Source organism: Callorhinus ursinus, unplaced genomic scaffold, assembly GCF_003265705.2.
Source record: "Callorhinus ursinus isolate GAN/ISIS: 27379988/994484 unplaced genomic scaffold, GSC_fseal_2.0 scaffold12, whole genome shotgun sequence".
Taxonomy (NCBI): Eukaryota; Metazoa; Chordata; class Mammalia; order Carnivora; family Otariidae; genus Callorhinus; species Callorhinus ursinus.
The window spans coordinates 78,575,248-78,598,574 of NW_027397074.1; the positions used below are offsets into that span (position 1 = coordinate 78,575,248).

Sequence of the window (23,327 nt, forward strand, 5' to 3'; positions counted from 1 at the left end):
AGAATTTCAAGAAATTAAATGAGCCCTTTAGAGAAACCCAGTAGAGAAGGGAAGCTTGCGCCCACCAGAAACGTACGGGTCCATCTCCCCTGTGATTTTGGGGATCAGCCTGGCTTGGAGCCATTCTTCTAGGTGACCTGCCCAGTATGTTACAGATGCTTGGGTCCGCTGTTTCCTATCATTGCATGATCCAGTTCTGTCAGTCCTCCCCATCTCTTTTGGAAACTATGGGACAAGGTGATCTCGAAAGTCCAATCCAGCTCTGAGAGTCTAGAAGGCACTTTATGATTCAAAGACATCCCAATTATGGAAGCTAGCTCCAAAACTTTTCACAGTGGTTCTATCCTGAGTGCAGTCTGAGATTGAGCTCAGAAATGAGGCAGTATCTCCTGGGAAGCAAAAAGACCTAACTTCTTAAGAATGTTTATTTATAAGGCAGAACGCAGCTGGGACTTGCCATCATCTGGAGCCTACTGAGCGGTAATCGGTCAAGGTAACAAGGGCATCCAGGGTTGGCCGGTATTGCCAAGGCCAAGGCCAAGGGCTGGAGCTGTGGCAAGCTAGGGGAAATTCCTAGTGTAGTTATTCCAGAAAGCGGGCTAGAGAACCACTAAAATAAGCTGAATCCCAGTGAAGGGAGCACCAGGAAACCTTGGGAGCAAAGACAGGAGGGACATACAGCAAGAACTAGAAGGAAGAACACATCTCTAAGAATAGAGCCTGGTAGGTGCTTGGTAGAGCAGGACAGCTCGGAGAACTTCAGGGTGTGGGTTGGAAGCCTTGAAGAGGCAGGAATGCAAGCAGGGGAGACAGCAACCACTCATTGCCTTCCCCCAGATCCTGGGAACCTGGCCAAAGGGATCCAAAATGGGGTGATAACTGGGGGTACCTGGAAAGGGCATTCAACCCCCAAGGAGATATTTGGGTGAAATGAGCACACCATTACCACCACTGTTCAGATGTAGCTAATGTGATGATGTGGTTTCCCTATGTGGCTGGTCGTGTCCAACTTATTACTTTAAAACTACACTGTGTATGTTAGCTGCTCTCTTCCCTTACTTTACACAGCTGAAAAGTAAATTGTGCATTTTAACGGACAGACTTGGGTGGAATTTGGCGGTGAGGAGGCTTGATGGTAGTAGAAGAAAGTTCCCCAAGGTGCCTGAAGAAGAAAGCCTTCATCTGGGATGGCCCTGGGGATATCCTATTATGAAATGCTCTGCAGACTCAGTAACTTCCACGAGTAGTCTCCCGTGTGGCCCAGACAGAAGAAAAACAAGGGAGAAGAAACGCAAAAGAGCCAACAAAAGGAAGAGAGACAACAAAATCGAGGCAGACCTTGATGGAGTGGAAGAGTGAACGGGCCCTTGAGTTCGGAGACCTAGAATGCCCACCGAGGGGTGGGGGGAGGAAATTGCCCTGAAGGGAGTTGCCTTCAGCACTGCCCAGCCCCACCTGTGCCTGGACTTGATTTCCACCCCCCGCCCCAGCGCTTCCCCTAAGTGGCTCTATCTCTTCTGCACATGCTCTGTCTGCTAATCTGAAAAATGTTGCCGAGCATTCAGAGGAGAAAACCAGAAAGCGGGTTTGATCTTTTGTGGCTGGTTCCTTGGCCGTGGCTGCTTCCAGGCAGCCCTCTCCCGAGCTCCCGAATGACAGCCCCTGCACCCTCCACCCCACCTCGCACTCCTCGGCCTCCCGTTCCCAGCGCTGGGATTTTTTGGCACAGCGGGCCAAAGTCAGGGGGTGGGGGGCAGCCTGCGCTGCCGGAGACCAGCGGCAGGTGCGACCAGGTAAGCCCAGGTGTGCTCAAGTCCGCCCAGTCACGGCCTGAGGGGCGCGGGGAGCAGAGCAGCTGGGGGGGGGGGGGGAGGGAGGACCAGCCTCGCTCCTGTCGTCTTTATATGTGCTTATTCCAAACGGGGACTGCAAAGTGGGAGCTTGGAGTGTCTTCAGGGGGTCAAAACCTCGCGTGCCAAGCACAAAGGGGCTCGCTTGTTCTTTCCCGCACGGGCAGTTTGCCCGGCCCTCGTCTGACTGAGTCTCTGTTTCCCCTCCTTCCCCGCCCCTTCACGCTCCCCTCCTCCGCTCTCCCCGCTCCCCCGGGTGGAGGACGGGGCGTCCTGCTCCCCCAGTGGGGGCGCTCGGGCTCCGGGGCGCCCAAAGAGCTGCGCGCGCCGGCGTAGTAACAGCTCCCTTTCGCAGGCTGCCGCCCCCCGGGGCTCTTAAAGGCGCCCTGCTCCCTTTCTGCTCAGCCGGCTCTCCTCCCCACCTTTGTGTCACCTCTCGAAAGCTCTGGCCCTCTCGCTCTTTGGCTCCTCCACGCCTTTCTCTCCTGTGTGACTTTCGCCTGGAGCTCCTCTTCTTTCTCATTCACAGGCTTTTCTCTTCTCTGCTAGCCTTTCCCTCTCTTTCTTTTCCTTGTTCTTTCTTGAATCCCTTCCCCAGCTACCTCCCTAGCCAGGGGTAGCATGTGACAGCAGTAAAACCTAGCTGAACTGGGGAATTTGGATGAAATGCTAGAAATAAGTAAATTTAGGTCACACTTCATTGGCGTATTGAACAGAGCCCAGGTAGTATACCTGGTCCTTTCCTGATGCCTCAGGTGGGCAGTGTTCGGGAGGAGATGTGGTTGGAGGAATCTTCCCGGGTTGACTGCCCTTTGGGGTCAGCATGGTTTGGTCCTCCACTTTGCAGATTCAGAAACTTGTCTTTTTGGTTCACTGGGAGCAACCACTCATTGCAAAGTTGACTTAACACTATGCCACTCACAAAAGAATAAGGACAATGCATTAATTTACTGGCAGGGATAAGCCTTTTGTGTCAGGAATGGGCTAGATGCTGGCCAATGCTGCAACTTCTCCCTGGGCTGGTAGGGAGAGTAGACAGAGTCAGCCTCACTTGCCCATAGGTGGAACCGCCTGATTGAGTTCCAGCCAATGGAATGTGAGCAGAAGTGATATACATGCCACTTGCAGACCTGGCCATAAATGTCCCAAGTGCTGGAAGTGAAGGGCTCTGCAACAGGAGACATACAATGGAAGGCTCTTCGATCTTTGAGTCACCATATGGAAGAGAACCACCAGGAGAGATGCCTGACCCACATGGACTGTGATGTAGACAAGTAAACTTTTACTATATGATGACACTGAGCTTTAAAGATTGTTTATTCCATGTGATAGCATCAGTGTATTTTTCTAGCGAAAAATAACTTGTTTCCACTGTTCTGAACACTCTCTTCCCATACAAGGTACTAAGATGGAAACCTGTACGGAGAAAACTTGTTCTCAGAGGCTTGCTGCGTTAGCCAGAAGTGGACCAAAGCCCTGAGAGGTATTTATTTAAGCTGTGGTGCATTTCTGCCTTAGCTGGGGAGATACTGGAAAGGAACTAATGGAAGTAAGGTAGATGAAGGCGTTAAAATGGTCATTCCCCAAGCATAGGCTACTTCCTGGTCACCTGTTCATCTTTTGATTTAGGAGTAGGGAGAGGAGTATGAGGACCAAAAAAAAAAAAAAAAAAAAAATGGTACCAATTCAGAAGTTCGGGGAGAGGATGGAAGTGCCCAGATTTAAAGACATCATGCAGTTTCATGCCAAAATAGAGAAGACTCTGGGCTGGCCAGGAGGGAATTGGCTCACACTGGGGGGTCACGGAGTCATGAGTTAAGTTCCAGGGGCACATGTCCCACTGCCTAATCCACATCTCCACTCAGACATCTTCCACTCGGAGGCATTCCAAACATAGCAGGTCCAAAGTTCTTCCCGAAGCCCACCCCCATCTCATCAGTGTCTGTTCTGTTTTCCCCATTTCTCAGGCCAGAAACCATAGTCTTAACTAGCTCTTCTCTTTCTCTCATGCTCCACACTTAATCCATTAGCAAATTCTCTATGCTCTACCTTCCAAATACATGGAGGGGCACCTGGTTGGTTCAGTCGGTTAAGGATCCGACTCTTAATTTTGGTTCAGGTCATTCTCAAGGTTGTGAGATCGAGCCCCACATTGGGCTTTCTGCTGGGCGTGGAGCCTGCTTAAGATTCTGTCTCTCCCTCTCCCTCTGCCCCTCCCCACCCTTTCCTTCTCTAAAAAAATAAAGAAAGAAAAATACACGGAGGAGTGAGCTACATCTTACCATCAGGCGGCTACCGCCCTATATCTGGCTACCCTCCTGTCTTACGTACATTATTGCAGAGGCCTTCCTACTGGTCTCCTTGCACCCATGCTTGCTCCCTTCCTGTTTGTTCTTCCTACAATAGTCATACTGTTTTTGTTTAAAAATGGAAATCAGATCATATTGCTTGAACTCTCCAAATGCTTGCCATTTTGCTGAAAATAAAATTGAAATTTCTTATGTTGGGTCTACCAGGCCGGCATGGTTTGGACCCCCACCTCCTCTCTGATCTCATCTCTGCCATTCCCTCCAGCGGAAGCTGCCAATGCCCCGCCCACATCCCCAGGGTTGCCCCGAGGTTACTGCAGACACAGACGGGGGCCCTAGGCTCGGGTGGCCTACCTGTATCTGCCTGAAGGCATTCTGTGACCTCAGTGAGGAGCAGGTTCCAAAAGCCATCTTCATCAGTGAGCCGGGAATTGGATACATACCTAGCTTCCTGACTGCTCACTGGGGCAGTTCTGAGGCATATTCCTTATGGTCTCAGAGATCCCTAGCAGGGGAGAACCTCAGGAGCCCACAGTGGTGGCCCTTTTCAGGACCTGTAGTCACATCATTATTTATTTCTTGCCATTTCCTTAGTTATTGCCTTCCTAGAGTGCAAGCTCCCTGAGGGCAGGCCCATGTCCACTCATGAATGTCCCACTTAGTAGATTACCTTCCTTCCCTCTTTCACGTCCCCATTCTCTCTTAGTGCTTCATAAAATCACCTCCAGAATAAACCACTTCCATCCAGACTTTTTTCTCAGGGAGTTCACAAACTAAGGGACCTCTAAGTCTACCCAGCAACACCAGCATCCTGTTTCTAGAACACATCAAACACCACACCACCTCAGAGCCTTTGCATCTTCCGTTCCCTCTGCCTGAAATACTCTTCCTTTCCTGTCTTCCAGGTCTCTGCTCAAATATCATCTTTGTCTCTGTATTATGTAGGAACCTGGACCCCCATGAATAGCTCTCTGTCCCCTTTCTCTGCTTTATTTCTCTTCTTTATTTATCACCTAAGGCTAACAAACCCATTGTATGTTGGTTCACTGACTGTCTCACCCAGGCAAAAGATAAGCTTCATAAGAGGGACTTAGTCTGTTTTGTTCTGTTCTGTTCTGTTCTGTTCCTGGCAGGGTCAGGAGTGGTGTCTGGAATATGATAGGTGGTTCAGTAAATATTTGCTGAACAAATGGGCATTGAGATAGAGAATAGGAAGAAAGGAAAGAATGTTTGTGACCACAGTCACAGACATGCTGTGTGTCTTTAATGATCTTTGTTGGTAAAAGCTCAAAGTCTACAAGATGGGAAATGTACCACTGTATGAGAAAGATCTTAGGGCATCCTCCATTTCCTCTTTTCTGTAAAAGAATTTGAGTCTTTACCCCCAATGAAAATGAAGAAGAGAGTTAATTTCACAAAGATCTCTGCTTTCTGACTTTTCTTATAAGAAGTATTTGAGATCCTAATTATAGCATCGTTCACAAATTTTTTTTCATTTAGAAAGTTCAAATTTTTTTTTCAAGAACTAGCAGACGTGAACAGATTGATGCTAATGAGTAAGCCTGACAGAAAATATGCGAGGTAGCTCCCAAACCTGTTCCGTTGGGTTTGAGGAGTCGACCTGAGCTCTCTTCCCCCTCATCTCTGGTTTTTCTTGGCACCCTCTTCCTGTGGGTGTGATCTGGGTCTCGCCTCCATGTTAGGTGACCCCTCAGGCCCCCACCGAAACATCACCTCTCCCTGACTCCCCTCTAATGAGGGAAGCCCCTGCCGGGTGATTCTCCTTCATGGCGTGCTTCTGTTTCCCTTTGTGGCCCTTTTCAGGACCTGTAGTCACATCATTATTTATTTCTTGCCACTTCCTTAGTTATTGCCTTCCTAGAGTGCAAGCTCCCTGAGGGCAGGCCCACGTCCACTTTGTCACAACCACATGCAGAGTGCCTGGTGCACAGTAGACTCTATAAAGATTCGATGGACCCAGGAATGAAAGAGCACATAAAGGCAGGTTGGCAGCGGCATGCTCAGGTGGGGTCACCAGCCCAGTGCGGGGACCCAAACCTCCTGACGCCCCCTCCGAGCCCCCCACCTAGTCCTTCCCTCTCTCTGCTTCGCCAAAGCTGTGAATCACCTCACTGACGGGCAGGGTCATCTGAGAAAGTAGAAAGAGGAAAAGAAAAATGAGGCACAGGAGGGTAGAGTGGAGAATCTAGGCTCTTTTAACAGCCACTATTCCTTATTTCTTGCTAAAGTATTGGCACCTTTAAAAGCCTTGGCTGTCCTCCCCAACCTCCCCACTCAATCACAAACCACAGTGCCTCGAGAAAATAAAGGGGGAAAAAATCAATGTGCTAAATCTTCACTGGGCTCAGTAGCAACTCCCCGTGTGGCTTCCCCCTGCTGGCCGGCCAGCTAAACTCTCAGGACCTCCCTCTGAACGGCACTCCAAGTTCAGATGTGGTGGGGAGGACTTGCGTGTTAAAAATGTTCAAAAATCATCTGAGTTGTAGGTGGTTGAGTTGAGAACAGAATCATATTTATTTTGAAAAAGTTAAATATGACTTATTTTCATTTCTCCTTTAAGTCTTATTTCTTTCCGCCCCACCCCTTACCCCAAGTCTGAGGGAGTTTACTGCCCCAGGGAGGGAGAAGGGGGGTACAGCTAAGGGGTAACAGAACTTTGGGTATCAAATCTCTCTTAATCGAGAGCCGGGACTGGAAAGCTGGCCGTTGCGGAAAGAGAACAGGGATTTCTAGATTCCCAGACTCCTCCTCTAACATGTGGAGAGCCATACCCAGTTGGTTGATGAGTGGGTTTTAGAAAAAGGAGGTCTGCATCAGAGAGAAGACCTATCCCAGCGGATGCTAAAAAGGAGGGTATGACGGGCAAGGGGAGACCGAGCTAGGACCTGAGATCATATAGATTCTTGTCGGCCCTTCCTAGGGTCAGGACCCTGGTGTGTGTGTGTGTGTGTGTGTGTGTGTGTGTGTGTGTGTGTGTGTGTGTGTGTGTGTGTGTGTAGGTGGAGGACAGGGGAGAGAAACGTAGAGAAACAGGTAGTTATGGGGGAAGCTGAGAATATCAAAGTGAAGGGCTTCTGTCACCCTGGGCTTCTGGCCCATCTTAGAGGAGGCTGCCAGTTCCCAGCTGAAGACCCACCTGTGCACCAAAAAGCAGTTGCTAGGCATTGGCCGAGGAGGTGGCTGGATGAAGGGGCCAGCTCAGGGAGAGCAGAGCATCTGGAGTTCTCATCTGACCAAGAGAGGATGTGGAGAGTGCTGGGTGGAGGGCAGACAGAAGCTTGGCGTTGGGCTGAAAGAGGCCAGTGGGCAAGGACTTTCTTTTGTTCATTGTTGTATATCCAGCACTGGGAGCACTGCCGGGTACATAGTAGGTGCTTGATCAATATTTTTGACTGAAATGATTCAGTGAAGGTTCTAGGTAACCCCCCCCCAACCTCTGCTACCATAAGGCCCTGAATACTGCCTACCTTCCCACACAACCATCCTTTAAGGGAACAGGGTGTGGAGGACAACTGAACAACTGAGCTTTGCACCACAGAGTAGGTGGGTGATATATTTAAAAAGACCATTTATAGCAAAGTAATTGGTGAAATACACACTGATTAAGTTTTAATTGTGTTTCTCTTCATGGTTTTGCATTGGGGTATGAATGTAGAGCATATCAGTTATGGGAAATAAAAAAGCACATCTGAGTGAACTATAGAAATAAGCATACATATGCTTCACTGTGGCTCCTCACATGAGTTCACGGGTGTGTGTGACCAACCTGCCATTGTGTGTGATGCTACAGAGGATGCATGAGGCAAAAGAGCCATCTAAAAGCTATCCAACTAGTCGGGGTGCTATGCTACGTACTCTGTAGCTGGAGACATCCTTGTGAAAGCATGTGGCTGGGTCCAATGACACATAGCCACAAAATCTTTGAACAAGCTGGCCTGGAGGAGGTTGCACACCCCTCCATGGTGGGGGGTTGTAGGGGATGCTGCTGCGAAGACATGGCAGCCAATGGCGGATTTCAGTTACTTGACTGAGTGGGCCGGGCTTGGAGCAGGTGAGGGGAGGTGTGACTTCCCAGAACGCACCACCTGTGTCCCTCGCTTGGGAGGCATTCCTCAAGACAACCGCTCCGAGGAAGGCTTCAGTAACCGTGATAGGGGTTGAATAGGGAAACACTGGTTGCCATAATTGTAGGAAAAGAAGAGGTCATTTGAAGTCTCACAGGAAAGGAATCCATGCCCTGGCATGCATATCTGGATGGTGTAGGAATCTTGGCCAACAGAAGCTTTATCTCTGCTGTCAACATTCATGACAAGATGTCTAGATGTGGCTGTTAGGACACACCATGACTGTTTTGTCATCTTTTGTAACTCAGGGATTGTTGCTCTTTGACCAAAAAATGTGGATTGCCCACTAAACTTGTCCCTAGCAGCCCATGACAGGGAAGAACTGTCTTCAAGGAGCTGACTTTCCAATCAGCGTGGCCCTTGCTTTCACAAGGGTACGTGAACTATGCCAGTCCAGCCCCTCCCACACATCTCTGCCAATGGGGAGCAGTTCTGCATGGTTCCTGTATTGATGATCTGTTGCTGAATAACCAATTATCCTGAACATTTAGGGATTGAAAAGAGCAAACATCTACTTTTTCACAGTTCCTGCAGGTCAGGAATCCGGGAGTGGTTTAGCTGGTGCCTCTGGCCCAACGTCTCCCGCAGGCTCTGGTCTTCCCTGGAAAGTCAGAGGGCCACTTGGAAACTCACTGGTGTGGCTGTTCCTGGGTGCTGTAGATCACATGCTTCTAAACTCCACCATGTGGGCCTTTCCACCGGGCTGCCCCATGACAGGTGACAGCAATGGGTAAAAAATATTTAATAAGGAAGGGAACCACAAGCATGTCATTGTCTTAAACCTTTCTATGGAGGCGTACACAGATAGGAAAAGCATACATTTCTTGCCTGTACAGCTCAATAAATTTTCATAAAGTGAACACACTCATGTAACCACCCAGGTCAAGAATTAGAACATGACCAAGAAGCATCCAGAAGTGTCCAGAAGCAAACAGAAGGCCCAGCCCTTCTCTTAGTCATTGTCTTTCCTCTTCTTACCTAAATCTAGCCACTTCCTTGACTTCTAGCGCCATGTTTGCCTATTGTAGTTGGGTTTTTTTTTTTTTTCAGCTTTATTGAGGTATTATTGGCATGTTTGCTTGTTTTTAAACTTTACATAAATGGAATCCTGTTATAGGTTTTATTTTGTGCTGCCTCCTTGTTGAACATTATGTAAGGTCCATTTTCACTGTAGCGTGAAGTTGTGACTTACTTATTTCATTGCTGTAAAGGATTCTGTTTTATAAACATACCACAATATAAAATATATAACAATCTCTTCTACCATTGATGTACATTTGGGTTATTTTGGCTTTTGGCCAATAGAGACTTCTCTAGACATCCTTATACATGTTTTTGGATGCACATGTGCATGCATTGCCATTGGCCATTGTGATAGGCAGAATAATAGTCCCCCAAAGATGTCTACATCCTAATCCCCAGAAGCTATGAATATGTTACATTTCATGACAAAGGGGAATTAAGGTAGCAAATGAAAGTAAATTTGCTCATCAACTAAACTTAAGATAGGAAGATTAACCTAGAAGATCTGCCTGGGCCCAGTGTAATCACAAGAGTTTAAATGTGGAAAAAGGGGCAGAAGAGAAGGTCGGAGTGCTGCACTGTGAGAATTCCCCCAACTGTTGCTGGATTTGGGACCATCATCCAAGGACTGTGGGCAGCCTCCAGAAGCTGAAATGATTGAGGATCCTTCCCTAGAAGAAACACAGCCTTGCTAACACCTTGATTTTAACCCAAAGGAGCCATTTTGAACTACAGAACTATAAGATGACAAAAATTTTAAAAAGTATTTAAAGGTTTTACCCTTTAAAAATAATACAACATAAGAATTTACAGTAATAGTTAGGGATAGCAACAAAGACCACTCCTTCCCCCAGGGAATGGAAATAGACACTTAGCAAAGACGCTACATATCTAGAAATTTGCACCTGATTCTTCAGAGAGATGTCAGATATGATTCACTGGAAAATGTCTTTCAGAATATCATTTTCTGAAGTTCCCCTTTGAGACCCATTTTTGGTCCTTCGTCATAGCCAGTGGCAGATATGGGTGTAATAGGTCATTTTTGATGTACTTAATCACTCAGGAGATTTTCTATGATAGCAAAATTTTCTTTGAAGTTCATAAGATGATACATCTGTTGTTTTAAGCCACTGAGTTCATGGTAATTTGTCATGGCAGCAACAGAAAATTAATATAATGATCTCCCTATCAGTAGAAACGTTGGGTATGCCTATGTTCATCGTTTCTCGATATTTCATCGAACAGTTCTCTAATGTGGTTATACCAGTTTTACCCCCACCAGGTACGTGGGAGTGTTCCCCTTGCTCCAAGTCTTCATCATGGCCTGGTATCATCAGTCTTTTTTAACTATAGCCATTCTGTCATGGTATCTCATTTTTATTTCAAGGTGTAATTTTATTTCAAGGTGATTACGAAAGAGGTCAAGTAACTTTTAGTGTGATCATTGGCCATTTGATCTCCTCTTTTGTAAAGTGCCTCATCAACTTTCTAGCCACGTGATTCCTTTTTGCTGTTGTGGTAAAGGAGAAATGGAATTTAGAGCATAACCCTCCAGTTCTATTCATAAAACCATTCTGCATCCTCAAGTCACAAAATTGAGATTTTCTTTAATGTTCTATGAGACTTCTTTCTTTTTGTACTCTTCTATAAAAATAAGCATCATTAAGCATCGGACTCTTGGTTTTGGCTCAGGTCATGATCTCAGGATCCTTGAGCCCTGCATCAGGCTCCACGCTCTGCAGGGAGTCTGCTTGTCCTTCTGCCTCTGTCCCCCTAATCGGGCTCTGTCCCCCCTACTCGAGCTCACACTCTCTCTTTCAAATAAATAAAATCTTTAAAAAAAAGAGAGAAGCAGCTTCTACCTGTTTATCACAGAATGGCAGTTTTAGTGAGCTTGCAACACCACAAACACACACACACACACGCATGCACGCACAGAGTTAAGAACACGTAGGGGTATTGGACAGTGCAAAGAAATAGGCAACAAGTACAAAAGTCCCTAGCAAATATTTTTTAAAACAGTAATCATAAATACCAACAGACTATTAGGATGTTATTTATAGGTTAATAATCTCTGCATGAGGCTATTTCACTCACAGCCTCCGTGATGAGTGTATTAGGCCTGCGTATTGAATGTTAAGATCAAAATATGCTTTTCTTTAGCTGATATAACTTCCAAAATTAATCACTCATACAGTCGGTGACTCATACAATCCATTCCAGTCTGCTCTGCTACTTGTTAAGAGATTTTTATTTAATTTAAGCATTTTCATTATTTTAGATTTTTATTGTGCACTGTTCAGTTCTGAGTCTTGGGCAATTGTTATAATAAGGTTACTAGTCGGAGGCTGCAGATAAAGAACAGCAATTCAATAATTAAAAGGCAACCAAGAGTGCAATCTGTCAAATAGAAAAAAAAAAAACCCCACAGATCTGAAAGTGCATGAAGATGAGCTGAAAGCCAAAACTATTAATGTAAAATATGATTATTTCCAGAGGTGAACCAATATGTGTGGCAGCTCCCGTGTTACAGAGGGGATTTTGTAAGATAATCAGACCAGCGGTGTTAGCAGGACAGTCCTGAGTTTCATCTTTCCCCAAGTCTTAGATGATCTCTCAGAATTCCCTTTTAAAACCCACTTGCAGGGTTTTATTAGACCAGGTTCTACTTCTTCCTCTTCCTATTTATTCCTGTCCTTACCTACTACCACTCCTACCTTCCCTATGGTTTTCTGTGCTCAGTAAGAGTAAGATTTTTGAGGATAAGGATCTGGTTTTTTCTTTTTTGTGCCTCTTTCTAAATGTCTCTTGGAATTGCCCACTCGCCTCTGCTTTCCTCACCCTAGTTCAAGCCACAGTGTCCTACTTTGCCTCCTGTGGACTGCTGGTCTCTCCACATCCATCCTGGCCTCACCCCACCCCACCTTACCTCCTCTGCACAGCAGCTGGGGGAATCTTGTTGCCACACAAAGGTGTTCCTGTCATTCCTGCACTTAAAATGGATTGCCCTTACTTCAAACTCCTTGACATGGCCTGAAAGGCCCTACCTGGTCAGCCTCTGGCCTGCCTCACCAGCCTCTTCTAGAACTACTCTCCCTCTTCCTCTCTGTGCACCACCTTTCAAATCCAAAACCACACTGTGCTCCTTACTGCCCCAGGGCCTTTGCACATGCTGTTCCTTCTGAGTGTGGAAAGCTTTCTACCAGCCTCTAACCCCTTCCGCCTGGCCAGTGGCCACCACTCCTTCCGGCCTCAACCTAAATATCACATCCTCAGACCGTCCCTCCAAGTTGTCCCAGACTAGGTCAGGTCATGTTACTGTTTGTTCTCAGCAACCTTTATGTGCCCTTCCTAGTACTTACACAGTTGTGAATTTTTAATTGCATAAATCACTTCTGCCTTCACTTTCCTGAGTGCCCACAATATGCCTTTGTGAGATTGTTAACGGCTGCCATAAAAAATATCACAGACTGGGGGGCTTCCACAACAGAAATGATCTTCCCACAGTTCTGGAGGCTTGGAGTTAGAAATTAAGATGCTGGCAGCTTTGGTTTCTTCTGAGGCCTCTCTCCTTTGTAGATGACCACCTTCTTTCTCTGTCCCCACTCTCTGTCCCCTCTTTTGTTTTTCTAATGTATTGCTCAAGTGTCTAAGTGATTACTTAGCTGAAAGTAGATGCCTCTCTTGGGAATTTTCACTCCCCTCCTCCACCACGTCAAGGAATTCTGGAGGTTTGCACGGTCTCCAGAGGAGTTAGTATGGTTTCCATACCCCAGAGAGCAAATGAGGGTGTCATCTGACTTTTACTGCTATTAACTCTGACTACCACAAGGTGTCGCTGTTGGCAAACTTGCTCTGCGGGGTCCGCCCGTGGATGCTGATTTGCTCTGGGACCATGATGCCTCCCAGAAGGCTCACCTCCCATCCCAAGCTGCTATGGCTGTTTAAGGAGAGCAATCCCATATCCTCAGGGTTATATTCTATAAAAATGCCCCCAGCTTCTTCTAGCGCATCTCTGCTTTCATTCTTGTTCTAATGGATTATCCTTAAAGTGGAGAGGAAGCCAAGATTTCAAAAGACACTGGAGAAAAGAATTGGTATGAAAAAAGTTAAAGATGCTGTTTTACACATGAAATCCTTGTATTACATCGTGTCAAATAGCCATAGACTGAAATCTTGAACTGTAATTTAGTGTATATCTCTATCAAATTGAACTCCAAAACCTTGGGAGAGAGAAGAATAATCACTGGAGAGGGCAGAGGACTGATATCAATTCCTTGCTTGCAAGTACTTAGGATATAGAGAAAAGCAGTCTGGATCTGGAACAAGAAGATATGGGTTCAAGTCCTTGCTCTGCTGTTTAGTTAGCTGCATGAACCTGAGAAGTCACTTAATTCCCTTGCCCTTCATGCCCATATCTATAAACTTGGGACAATGCCAGTCCTTTACATCTTACAGTGCTCTTGTGAGAATCAAGTGGATTGATCTGAAAACTGCAAAGCACTATGTAAATATGAGGTCTTTCCAAACAGACTTAAAAAAATTAGCAGGCTGGTTTTTTGGGAGCAGTTTTAGGCTGACAGCAAATTTGCTCAGAAAGTACAAGGAGTTCCCGTATACCCTGACTCCCTCTGCAGTTTCCCCCACTGCTAACGTCTTGAATCAATTAGTTACAACTGATATGTCAATACTGATGTATTACTAGTAACTAAAGTCTATTGTTTACATTAGGGTTTATTCTTGGGTTGTATGTTGTATGGGTTTTGACAATTGTGGCTATGACATGTATCCACTGTTAGATTATCAGACAGAAGAGTTCTACTGCCCTAAAACTCGCCTCTGCTCTACGTGTGCATCTCTTCCTCCCTCTCCTCCAGCCCCTGATGACCACTGATCTTTTTACCATCTCCATAGCTTTGTCTTTTCCAGATGTCATAGGGTTGGAATCATAGAGTATGTAGCCTTTCCAGATTGGCTGGTTTCCCTTTGTAATATGCATATAAAGTTCTTCCATGTTTTTCCAGTGAGAGCTTGATAGCTCCTTTCTTTTTATTGCTGAATACTTACTCTCCCATTATGAATGAATTCCCGATAGACTTTTTTTTAAAAAAAGACTTATTTTTTAGAGCAGTTTTATTAGGCTTGCAACAAAATTGAGAGGAAGGTACAGAGATTTCCAATATACTCCCTGCCCCTACACATGCAGAGCCTCCCCCATTATCAAGGCCACTCACCGGAATGGTTCGTTTGTTACAACTGATAAACCTATATTGATACATTATAATCACCCAACGTCTAGAGTTTACACTGGGGTTCACTTTTGGTGTATATCCTATGGGTTTGGACAAATGTATATCTATCAAAGGTATTTCTATCATTCATCTCATACAGAGTATGTTCACTTCCCTAGGCTTTTTATTTAAAACAACCAAAGACTACATTGTAATAGAGTTAAACTAAAATAAATATCAGTAGCTCCATTAAAGGGAAAAAGAAGGTGCTAAGGTCAGCTTGATATGGGGGTGGGCGGGCAGAGAAGTTACATGGACTTCACGCAGATAGTGTGTGCTGGAGGAGGTGTTATGGGCCAGTTGTAAGTATAAGAACCACAATATTTCCGCCTCTGCTCCCTCCTGGAAAGACAGCTCAGCTGCCAGCAACCTGGTCCTCTCAGTGCAGGACCTGAGCAGTCACCCTCATGCACGATACCTGGGTTTGGTGCTGATGGCAGACTAAGAAAAAAAAAAAAATCTCATGTCCAGGATCTCTCAAACTACCTCACTCCTGGCTGTATGCCTGATATGTAAGAGCATGCAATAAATGCTTGAATGAATGAGTGGCTGAAGAAACAGGATAGGCCCCAGATCTGGGAACTGAGGGAAGGTTCTGGGAGGAGGCAGAACCATCTGGTCATGAATGATTTTGTGATAAACCCCTGGAGATACTATTGCCAAGCCCAAGACCCCCTGTACAAACTGCTGAGCACTGCAGAGGAACTGTTTGCATTAGATTCAAGCCAAGATATCCCCAAGATCCCTGACAAAAAAGGAAATAGGAGCCTGGTGCCAGCCAATAGACCCAGAGGAAATTAACACTTGTGCGGCTTTATCCCTGGTCTCCTTCTACAGCCGGATCTTCAGCGCCACCCAGTGGTGCTCCCTTGGGGCTCACTGCCCTGCCAAAGCACCCAACGGGGCTTCATGCCCTCCTTTAAAGCTGGTAGGATTAAAGCCTTCCTCTTAAGGTTCAAGATAAGAGACTATGTGGAAGTAAGGAATAAATCGAGAGCTTTAGATTTAATGTCAGAGAATTTTAAGTCACAGAACTTAATCTCAGCAATTACATACACAATTAGTAGCAGGATTTTGTATCCATGCTTATCATTCTGCAGTTTGGGAAACGGAGCAGTTTTTGGACAATGTGAGGCCAAGATCAAAGGTTAAAGCCGTGCAAAGGAAATGCAGAACTGAGAGGTGGAAAAGAGAATCGGATCCAGCCCCTGACTCCAGACAGCAGACGTGTCATTGCCATTTCACAATTAAAGCGGAAAGGCTTTGTTAAATGCCCAAGGTCAAATGTCCAATAAAAGAGGCAAGGACCCTGATTGGGTGGAGTGTCCTTTTTCTTTTCCTATGCTGCTTCAAAGTGCCCTCTTTCCTTTGATATTTTGCTGTTTTGCTACAATTGCTCTGATATTCTCCTACAAACGGGTCAGTCTTTATTCTATTTTATACTCACAAACTGTTCTCCTAAAGGCTTGGGTTACTCTGTCCCTCACGCAGAAGCTAGAATTCCTGACATTTCTTATAATGTAGATGACATTTTTACATCTGTTATATACACTAAACATCTTATATATAATGTCAATCCATATCCCTTTTATTGGTTATAAAATGTTTGGTTCATTGCTATATGTAACATTTAAAATCTAATTAATGTAATTCACAATGGATTTTTAAATCTGCATTTTCTTTAAGAGCATGTGGTTTGGAATTGAAAGAACACACATGTATTTGGCATTAGATACTGAGTCGGTGATAGCACATTCAATAACCCATTTTATCTTCATGACCAGCCCTATAGGTAAGTTAGAGAATTATCTTTATATGGACAATGAGACAGAGATTCAGACATCTTAAATAAGCACTCACAGTGGCATAACAACCAGACAGAGGAGCTGGACATTGAACCTGAGTTTCCTGTCTTGAAGGCTGTAGTAGTATTTCTACCAAACCTCTTGACTCTACCAGAATTGAAACCAAGAAGTGAAGTTTTATTCCCCACTTAAACAACACATAAAACACTATCTCCTATATCACCCTTGGGAAATTTGCATGCTCATTGGTCTGTCAGAGGTTCTATTGAATTCTAATATAGACACATGGTTAGCCTAGTGATTCCCAAGCTCATGGCATCATTGTTTTGTTGTTGTTGTTTGGTATGTGTGTGTAACTATTAACTTCCTTCTGAAATAGAGCTCTATAAACACACCATGAGCAGCGCAGGCTAGAGACTCTGACTGGGGAGATATGGACTTGAGAGGTAGTTGCCAACTGAAGGAGGATTCAGTCTTTCAAGGTAGGTTCTGGGTTTATTTGCCAAAAACAGCTTAAGGCATAATTTTATTTTAAAATTCTTGTTTGTGACCTTCTTTGTTCAAGAAAGAATGTAGGAAAGCAGGAGCTCAGTGGCATGGTGATGATCTCCATGGTTCTCCATGAAGATATAAAATTATCTATGCTGTGGTATCATTTCAGCTCCTTTCTGTGGCATCTGTGACATCTTCCACCTTGTCTTGTACCTCTGTTGGTCTCTCTTAACCTGCCCACCTCCACACGCACTGGGCTTCAAAGTGACCTCTGACAGCCATTCTCATTTTCTCAGCGTTTTGTCAGTTTAATGTTGGGGGGAAAATCTGATCAAATTCACAATGATTATATTATCAGTCCTTAGTGCTTCAGGAGTATTTGCAATTGGAATAAATAAATCTCTAACTGGAAAATTTCAATTAGCTTTGGAGAGATCTGAGGAAAAGGGTATCAAAGATTGTCTGTCTCTCTAACCCCAAACCTGCTTATTCTGTTTTCCCATGTCATTCAGCGCCTGCCAGTGGATTCAGTGCTACCCAGACTGGGCTCTCATCCCAGTCCCAAATCTAGGACAGGAGGCACAGATGAATAGATGCAGAAAAAGCATTTGAAAAAAATGCAACAACTATTCATGACAAAAACTCTCATAAAACTAGGAAATGCAGGGGATGCTTTTAAACTGATGAAGGGCATCTATGATCAACTTTAGGTATGATCATTCTTTTTATTTTTCCTTTTTTTTCTTTAAGTAAGGTTTATCCACAACATGGGGCTCAGACCTAATGGCCTCAAGATCAAGAGTCGCATTCTCTACTGACTGAGCCAGCCAGGCAACCCTATGATCATTCTTTTTTTTTTTTAATATTTTATTTATTTATTTATTTGAGAGAGAGAATGAGATAGAGCACGAGAGAGGGGAGGGTCAGAGGGAGAAGCAGACTCCCAGCTCAGCAGGGAGCCCAATGCGGGACTCGATTCCAGGACCCTGGGATCATGACCTGAGCCTAAGGCAGACGCTTAACGACTGAATCACCCAGGCGCCCCTGAGCAAAATATTTAAATAGGTGCTTCACTTGAAAAGATATATAATAGACAATTGGATCCAGTAGGATGTCTACAATTTAAAACTGACATACCAAATGTTGTTGAGTACGTGGAGCCACTGGACCTCTCATACACTGCTGGTGGGAATGTGAGATGGTACAACCACTTTGGAAAATAATTTGGTAACTTCTTAAAAAATTAAATTATACTTATCATACAACTCAGCTATTCCATTTCTATGCATTTACCCTTGAGAAATGAAAACATAAACAATAGTCTACACAAAGACTTGCATACAAATGTTAAATGCAGCTTTATTCATAATAACCCAAACTTTAAAATGACCCAAACATCTGTCAATGGGTGAGTGGATAAACAAATCACAATAGACCCCGAGAGTTGGCTACCACCAGCAGGAAGGGAATAAACTGCTTAGACACCCAACAATGTGGATGAATCTTAAAGACACTATGTTGAGAGAAAGAAACCAGGGACAGAAGGTGACTACTGGGTAATTCCATTTGTATGAAGCTCTAAAAGAGAGAGATGTCATTTACAGTGGCAGAAAGCAGAGTCGTGGCTGCTTGCTGCTGGGGTGGATTAGGGGCATGAGAAAGTTGGCTAGGAAGGGTGAGAAGACACTGGGGTGGTGATGGAAACGTTCTATATTTCCATCATGGCCAGTACAGGAGTATGCACAGTCATCAAAAGTCACCAATCTGTACACTTAAAATGGGTGCATTTTGTCATTGGTAAATTATATGTAGCAGGAAATTGGAAGATCAGAAGGAGTAGGTTTTGGTATATTTCTATGTTGAAGTGGATGGGTTTTGAGTAGGTGTATATGCTAAGAGGGAAGGACAGTGGAGATGGAGGCAGAAAATACTGCAGAGAGAAGATTGCTGATGAGGCACTTTTCTCAAAGAGGAGGAAGAGGTGCTGTGCAAAGCATAGGTGGGTGCAAGAGCCTTGGATGGGAAGAGGGAACATTCTCTCCCAGAGCTTATGGTGGAGGAGGGTGGTGTGTGGTATTGTTTGAGTAAATATGCCTGTAATTCAGTATGTGGGATGGCAGAGAATGGAGGAAGTTCATGTTTCATTCAATCCTTAATATGTATTTTATGCCAGGTAATATTATATATATATATTTTTTTTATGTCAGGTAATATATATATATATTACCGTGGATGTGGGTACTCTGCAGGAAAAAGAAGAATGTTGTCACTGCCTTACAGAATTTAGAACACTGTGGTGGGAAGAAGGGTCAGGCATTAAATAACCACACAACTAAATATATAATTGCAGATTATTATGAATTCCATAAAGGACATGGGAGCTATGGGTGAGTGTAGCAGGAGGAACCTGATTTAGACAGATGATGCAGGGGAGGTCTGTTGGGTGAAGTAACCATTAGGCTTGGGGGAGGAGAATGAGTGGGAACAAGGTGATGAGGGGCTGCAGTGGAGACCTTGAAGTTGGAAAGATTTTGGTACATTTTGATTCAGAAACATAGTTATGGGTGAATTTTTTTATTTTATAAGAAATAAGAAAATGAAACCATAGAAAATGAATATGTATGTGAATTTCTAATCATTAGAGGGCTCTCTAGGACTAAGATTCATCCACATAAAGTTCAAAGTTTTTGTTTTGTTTTTCACATCAAAGATATCATAAACCAAAGATATCATAAACCAAGCACAAAGGCAAATAAACCAGGAAAATGTTTGCAACAAACAAATCAAAGGATTACCATCCAAAATCCATAAAGAGCATGTATCAAACTGATGAGAAAAGCATTAAAATTTCAGTAGAATCCAGTTACTATAATATCTTTCTAAAATGTGATATTTTGATCATTTAGATAAAGTTAGAGAATTTTAAAAATAAAAAGCATAGAAGACATGTTGGGAAAATATAAAAATATAAGTAAAACACATAGCAAATATTTTATGGAAGAGAAAATAAAAATGGCCTGATGACTTAAAAAGCATTTTTTACTCATAATCAAAGAAATATTTGAAAAAACATGAAATGCCATTTTCCCAACAATTAAATAAGTAGAAATTGGGGGAAAACATTAATCATGGTGAAAGTGCTATTCCAAACAGATAATGGGAATATAAATTGGCTATGTTTTTATTTTATTTTAAAGATTTTATTTATTTAATAAAATAATAAATGGGGAGTGGGGACCCGAGAGAGGAAGAGGGAGAGAATCTCAAGCAGACTCCCTGCTGAGCATGGAGCCTGGTTGCAGGGCTTGATCTCACCACCCTGAGATCATGACCTGAATTGCAATCAAGAGTCGGACACTTAAATGACTGAGCCATCTAGGCATCCTGGCTATAAGTTTTTGATAAAACAGTTTGGGAATATGCATCTGGAACCTCCAATATATTTCCTCTGATTCCAGTTGTAAAAATTAACCCTAGGAATGCCATCATACATGACTTCAAAGATCTTCATTTGTTTTTTAGTTAAAACCTTTTTTAAAGCCCTATCTTTTAACAATGAAGGGATGTTAAACAGTGATGCATCCAAATGTTGCAATATCACACATTAATTAAAAAGGATTTAAAAAATATTGTGATCTATGGTCACCTAGAATTATGCTATGCCACCACTGAGGATAAGAGACTTTCCCTGCTACTCTAATCCAAAGACATCGTATTGGCTGGTACACTCCATTAATGCTATCACAGTGAAGGAAGGGTGCTGGGGCCTCTACCACAAGGAGGCACATATTTTTGAGGCAACAAATATGAGATTTGTGTGTTCTGCAATGGCCCACTTCACGGGTGAATGAAAAGCTATCAGGTTTGAGTGGGTTCAGAGCATGAGAAACCTCCTTTGCTGCTCTGGTACCATCAGCTGGGTCCTTCAGCCATTAAGACCTAGCAGATCTAGTGCCCCCAGGGCCTAGGGGCAGATAAGGATGTTGAATGGAGCTCAGAGCAAGACCCTGTGAAGGATCCACAGATTTGCTTTTATTTTCCCTTGCCTCTCATGCCTTGCCAGAACCACTGTCTGGGGACTTACCAGAGGCCTTAAAAATGGTCATGGTGTCTTGCACAACATTGCTTCTAACCAAAGAATCCAAGTTAGATAATGGGTTATAGCCCATGAGAATCACTGGTCTTATCATGTACCCAACACCCGGAAGCAGCTGGTCTTAGAGAATCGTGGAATGGTCTACTGAAATTCACTTGTGCCTCTAGCTGGTTAAGTAAGCACTTTCAATAAGGAGTGCTGCTTGCAAGATTGAGAATATTCTTTGAACCAGCACAATATATGATGCTATTCTTCCTTTAGCCAGAACACATGAGTCAGGGAATCAAGTAGTAGAATTTGGAGTAGCACATCTCACAAATACCCAGTGACCTCCTTCTAAAATGTTTACTTCCGTGTCCCCATTGTGTGAAAAACTTAATATCCAAAATAGAAATGCTGGTACCAAGAGGATAATATTTTTAATGGATTTGAAGCTTGGACTACCACCTGGGTATTATATCTCATGAGGTCACTGGGTAAACAGGCAACAATCAGGTTTATGCTTTAAGCCAGTGTATCCGACACATCCTACCCATCAGTTCATGTCTAATGACCCCAGCTCTCTCTTGTTCCACTGTGGCAACCAGCTTTGCATGTGCTCTGACTGACTTTGGAGAGGCACAGCCAGACTGCACCCATCTTGAGTGTGGGCCTCAGGTTCTTGAGGGATAGAGATATCCCTGGTTTCCTTGTTGATATTATTGTGAGAGCCTGCTCAGCACCCATGCCTACACATTCCCACACCCTGCAGGAAGTTAACAGCCTGACGGTGGAAGGCAAGAGCTGGGGGATAGATCCTTCCCCTACTTCTCCTTCACAGGAGACTTAGTTGATGTGGATTTTTGGAAGACAGTCCCATTGGATGAAACAATAGGTCCACTTAAAAGTGGCCAGCTTTTGCTGCCTCACTTCCCTGTTCCTTCTCATCTTCCTCCTCCCTGGGAGTCATGTCTTAAAAAGTAACAATGCATTAGCTCTCAGCCTCAGCCTCTGCCTTTGTAGAACCCAGGTTAAGATAGCAATGTGCAAGGGGCATGGATGAGCATGTGCACACATAGGCAAACACACAGTGCCTCATGCAAATACTATTGAAGGTGTAAAGGAAGGTCTATGGAGAGAAATGTAACAGCAGCAGCAAAAGAAGAAGGGAAGAGAAGGAGAAGGAAAAGAGTGTGTGTTATATGATCCCACAAACTCTCATTATTCTGTATTGATGTGCTTAGTTTAGGCACAGCTGGGCATACCATGGGAAGTCCTCCAATAGTGAAATCCTGTCCCTCCTACTTTCCATATTTCTAGGGAAGTTGGGAGAGGGACAGGAACATCTGGTCTACTATGTGACAAAGGGAGCATCTTTACTAGGGAAATAACTAGGATTTGGAGCTCAGCTAGTGGAGTCTACACCCAATGCCAGATCTTGCATTCTTTGTTGAGCTGGCTGAGTCCCAGTGACTCAGCTTGTAGCCAAACCCACATAAAGTGGAGATGGAAAAGGGTCATCAGGGGCCTTAAGCAAACGATCTGTCCTTCCTGGTGAGAGACTTTTGCCCAATTTTCAAGGGCAAGCAAAGTTGTCGCTATACAATGAGAGCAGGGAGTTATATGCATGAAATCCAGGGGATCCCTGAACACTTCTTTATATTGCCAGGTCTAAGGGCAAATGTTAATGAGGGAATACTGCATCTCTATCCAGGCAGGACCTTGAACTCAGTCCCCCAGGAATGAAGATTTGATTTCCCTCTTAAAATTTTAACCAGCAGAAGCCTGGCTTAAGGTGAGAAAGTGTGGAATGGGTAGCGGAGGGGCAGGTTATAATCACTGCTACAAGTTAGAGACTAGTGGCAGAACAAGGATGCAACCTTCACCCATGTTTAGACATTTTCATTTAATTTCCTTTGCCTTCCTCTTCCTTTGGGTGCTTTTAGGATTTTGCCTTTAGTGTTGTACAGTTTCTGTCTGCTATATCTGCCAGTATTTTTGAATACTGCTTCTTCCTATTCTCTATTCTCTCCTTCTGGGGATACCACTAGATGGTTATGGGATCTTCTCATGCTCTCTTGCATGCCTGTTAACTCTATTTTATATTTTGCCTCTCTGATGAACGAAATAAAAGAAGAATTAAATAAATGGAGAAATGTTCCATGTTCATGGATAGAAAGACTCAATATTGTCAAGATGTTGGTTCCTCCCAATTTTGTCCATAGATTCATTATGATCCCAATCAAAATCCCAACCAGTTAGTTTATGGATATTGACAAACTGATTCTGAAGTTTAATCAGAGAGGCAAAGACCCCAAAATAGCTAACAAAATATTG

General features: G+C 44.1%; 1 long non-coding RNA gene across 1 annotated transcript; it reads left to right on the forward strand.

Moving 5' to 3' along the window:
* The first annotated feature begins 1,598 nt into the window (after positions 1-1,598).
* Positions 1,599-15,931, forward strand: LOC112810852 (uncharacterized). Its single transcript, XR_003204907.2, has 3 exons — positions 1,599-1,793; positions 3,251-3,333; positions 15,719-15,931. It is a non-coding gene; the product is annotated as an uncharacterized lncRNA (long non-coding RNA).
* The last annotated feature ends 7,396 nt before the right edge of the window (positions 15,932-23,327 follow it).